Raw genomic sequence first — 5,288 nt, 5'->3', positions numbered from 1 at the left:
TCGTGGTTTCAGATTAACTTTTCAAAATGATATTTTACCATTTCTCGGAACATATTTTTACCAATAATGTCCACAAATAGATTAAAAACCGGACCAATTTATTGAATTTTATTTCATGTAATGTTACTTTGTATGCTGTGGAGCTCGATCTGGAAACCAACCTCCCCAGTATGCAGGTCGACCTCATTATTCTGCAAACCAAACTGGCTACTATGCTGGTTCTACACGGTAGAGACCTAGGATACTTGTTAAATTTATCGAAATAAAAATAAGAAATATAGAAAATGAATCTAATTATATTAAAAATTGATATTTTTCTCTATCTAAAATCTTGAGTTAATAATTTAGACTTAGGACTACATTTAAATTTTATTATCGAAATAAAATTATACGTTGATAATTAGTACGCTATAAAAATAATGATAATAAATATAATTTTAAATTCATCCGTACCTTGAAAGTTAAGACTCGTAAATGCAAATGCAAATATCATAAATGCTCATAAAAAGATATCATTAATGATATAGAATCACCTCATTTAATACTCATTAATAATAAAACATGATTAAATGAGACCTTTTATATTTTTCTTAAAATTTATAAAATAACTTACTAATATTTAGAAGAAGATTACTTTTAGATTAAGATTTTATTCACTTCAATTTACTTTTTTCACTTTATATCACATTATTTTTAAAATATTTTTAATTTTTAATTTAACATAAAAGTTTCGTAACACTAACATCACAATTAATATTTCATTCGAATATTAATAATAACATACTTTCTTTCTAATATAGAAAAATACTTTTTATTTATTTTAAACCATATATATGTATGTATAAAAAAGGCGTAAGTTAGAAAAATATTATTTTTAGACTTGTAAAGATTTTTAATAGAAATGGATGTAGGATATAGAAAGTCACAAATATTAATGAACTGGAGCCCACATTAACTTTATTGATCATAAATCATTAATATAATTAAATTAGTAATAAATGCTTTTTTTTAAATATGAACAAATGTACATAAATAAATGAATATAAAATTAAAATTGTTTTTTAAAATGATATTTAGAGTTTTTTTTTAAAATCTATATTGAATTTATCATATTTGTATTATATGCAAAAACGTTTACAAAATGTGATAATTAATTTATGCATACTTATTCATAGAGGTATATATATATGTGTGTGTGTGTGTTTACCTGAGTTGATGTAAACGAAATTGGTGTTGTTTGAAGTTAGTCTCTGAAAGAAAGAATCTTACAATGGATTCAATCTGGAAAATGATGAGAATAGTTTGTTGGGTGTTAATTCTTGGTGAACATTTAAAAGGTGGCGAGAGTTCTCTACAGCAAAGGGTTACTGTTAAAATAGTGAACAAATTACATTCGAGTAAGATAGGTTATCCAGAATTGAGTGTTCACTGCAGAGACAAATTTCATAATTTGGGTCAAGTTACTCTAAAATACAACGAAATGTTTAGGTTTCGATTTCTTCCGAATGTCTTTGCTTCATTTACCTTGTACTATTGTCGGTTTATGTGGCCAGGTGGTAATAATTATATTTTTGACATTTATGTTCAAGAGAGGGATTATGAATGTAACCACTATGTATGTTACTGGGAAATAACTGAAGACGGACCATGTGGTGCTATTTATGCTGGATCTCATACTACTGCATGCTTTCGCTGGAAAGCTTTACCAGCAAAAAATTATACTTTATCTCCATGATCATTTATAACATTATTGTGATGGAGTTTAAATAATATTTACATCATATATGGAGTTTTATTACATTTATTGATTAATTTTAAACTGATTAAATGTTATAAGATCTCTTTCCCTTGTATAATCTGTGTTAACATGGTAATCAAAGCTGTTTAATTCCGACCGTGGCTTCTAATCACTCTTAAACTCAACGACAACAAATTTTTGATATGGCAATAACAGGTGAATGATGCTACTTGGAAAATCAACATTACGAGCAACAAGATCAACTTTTGTTGTGTGGCTACTTTCTTCGATATGTCTTCTTCATTCTAAAAACACAATTGATAAAAAAAAAAAACTTTTAACATATGTTATTTAAAGTTTTTGAAATTTGTTAAAAATATGATATAATAATAGAAAATGTCAAATTGAAGTCTATTATATTTGAGATTAGACGTGACAAATAACATATGTTAATTTGTGGGTTTGTTTGTTTTTCTTTAGTTTTTATTCATATTCTTTTCTATTGAAATCATGAATAATATATGATACAAGAATACATCACAAAATTTTCAAAATTATATAAAAATTATAGAAGTAGCATGAGTGTTTAAAATAAAAGTATAAAGTATAGAAAAATGGTTGAAACATACTAATGAAATAAAAAACATTCCTTAAACTATGGATTTTTGAAAATTACAAAAAAAGAAAAATACTTTAAACAATTGTTAGCACATTTGTCACTACATTTTAATAATTTTTCGTTTTTGAAGCATCTTCATTCAAAGTCCATAAGACAATTTAAAGTATACAAAACTTAAGGTTAAACTAAAAACACAAAAAGTACAACTTTTGTGACACACAACAATAGCTAGTGAATGAAAACATCAATCTCATGAGAAATGTAATAGAGGAGAACGAAAGCTTCGATCTAAAGGAGCACTACAAAGGAAATATGAAATGAAAAAGATTGAAGAATTTGCTCCTACGAGTTTAGTGTCATCGTTGCACTTTGGTGAGAGGTTTCGCACAAATGTGAAAGAGAAAACCCTAGCTGCCATGACCTTCTCTTTTATCGCACCACCACCACAAGGCATAAGAGTTCACCACCGTGAACCCCGGTCACGCCACTGTGAAAATCAATCCATGGTCAAACCATCTTTGTAGCACCAGCCTCCATCACCACAGCGCCACCATGAAACCCTCGCGCCTAGGCATGACAAAAAAATCGGCGGACACGGGTATCCGCGGGTAAAATTTGCGGCGGATAATTACTATCTGCAGATATTTACTACCCGCGGGTAATGGGTAGCGGGTATTTTAATACCCGTTTCTAAACGAATTGAGTACAAGTAATATACTACCCGACCCGCGAGTACCCGTTACTCGAAAAAAATAAAATAAAAATTAATTTATATATTTTTTAATTAAATTTAATTAAAAATAAAATGAAATTATATTTTATAGGTTAAATTTAATTAAAATTAAATTTTAATTTATATTTAATTTAATTTATACTATATTATATATACTTTTTTTCTGTAATTTTATTTAAATTTTATTTTAAAAATGTATAATTTTTTTTTGCAGGTATCCGTGAGTATTTTCTAAATGGGTACCGACACGGTTATAGTTTTATCCGACGAGTCAGGTTGCGGGTAGGCACTATCCGTTCCCGACCTGACCCGTTGCCATCCCTACTCGCGCCTCCGTCCACCATGTTAATCGCGACACTTGCAAACAGAAGCAACACAATCCAAGAACATAATTCAATTTCCTTCATGGACCACTGCGAGCCTAAAGCAACCATTGCGACACTCATCTCTAACAATCATTCTCTTCTTCGTTGCAATCATAGAACCTATGAATCGCGAAACTCAAGCCGAGATTTCTCTACGCCTCCTCCATATAAGCCTCCGCAAACAACGCCTCTCGCGCCTCCATGGAATCCTACGTGAACTAGAAACCCAATGGCAGAGAACCTCCGTTGGCCACGAGCTTCATCGCGCCACCTATAGTACCACGACACCATCGTGATCTACTTTACACCAGCTTCTCAACCTGCTAAAACCATGAAACAACAACTGAACATCTTCGCACTAGAATCTCGCAAGCCACCATGCCTGCAACATCACAAGTACACAATAAAACCCTAATTTTGGGTGAAAGATGAAACTGCCATGTGGCAATCTCTCATTAGGCAATTGTCACGTATGTTAAAGATTTATACCTCATTCAGTAATGGCTGGCCTGGACATTGCGATGTTAACGATTTAAACATTGTAAAAAAAAAAGATTAAACTAAAAAAAAAATTATCAAAATTGAAACCAAATGCAAAATAAAATCGATAACCACTTTGAATAAAACTAAGAAAAGTAAGGAGAAAAATATATATTAAGCCTTAATATTGATATCTTCTATAACAAGATAATATAAAGTATCATGAATGTCATTTATCGACTACAAGATGTTATATGTCGAAGCTAAGTACAAGTTAAGAGTTACCTACCACAGACTAAGTACTTTCTATCGAAGATTAAAAGCTGCTTGTCAAAAGGTTAAAAATTAGGTTTAATGTCTCGGTAGGTCCCTATTTTCGGCGTGAATCTCAAATAGGTCCCTTTTCTTTTCGGCGTCTCAATTGGGTCCCCATTTTTGTAAAATTGTAACAATTAGGGGTCTGCCGTCAAATTGGACAAACGGCCGTTTAATTGTTTCTTACGTGTCAGATGGGAATCATGCCACGTGTCATTACTGAAAACACTGTTCATGCCACGTAAGAAACAATTAAACGGCCGTTTGTCCAATTTGACGGCAGACCCCTAATTGTTACAATTTTACAAAAATAGGGACCCAATTGAGACGCCGAAAAGAAAAGGGACCTATTTGAGATTCACGCCGAAAATAGGGACCTACCGAGACATTAAACCTAAAAATTATCTGTCTAGAATCAAGAACTACCTGTCAATGGTTATGTGTCACATGTCGAAAGCTGAATGCTCCATGTCAAAGATTAAACTCTGTCTATGTGTCACTCGTCATAACTGATGTCATTCACTTACATCTAAACTTCAGCTTATAAAAAAATTACTCAACCAATACATATGATTATTTGTGTGGAATTTTTTAAATGGAAGTTTCCGTTATCATGTGTTCCATAAGTTTTAATCTTGAAAGTTTCTTACATGCTTAAACATACAAAACCGATTTATTGAAATTCCACAAGTAATTGTTTTTTTCAAACATATAATAGTCACTCATCAATTTCAAGATTAGATATACACATGCCTATTAAATATAGACATACAAAAGATTACACATACATGCTTACACTAAAATCCATTATGATAATTCTTGCTCTTTCATATAATCTTTTTATTTACATGTTTTTATAAGTTCATCTAAATTTACTTTTTATAAAACATACAAAAGGGATAAAAAAAATTTACATGTTTTTATAAGTTCATCTAAATTTTACTTTTTATAAAATATACAAAAGGGATAAAAAAAATATTACAAATGTTCAAAAATAATTAACCAATATTAATTATAGTAATACTTAATAAGTAGTTC

The sequence above is a fragment of the Vigna umbellata genome, chromosome 4 (assembly GCF_029865625.1).
Source record: "Vigna umbellata cultivar VRB3 chromosome 4, Vumbellata_1.0, whole genome shotgun sequence".
In the NCBI taxonomy this organism is placed as follows: domain Eukaryota; kingdom Viridiplantae; phylum Streptophyta; class Magnoliopsida; order Fabales; family Fabaceae; genus Vigna; species Vigna umbellata.
This window is presented reverse-complemented; position numbering follows the sequence as displayed.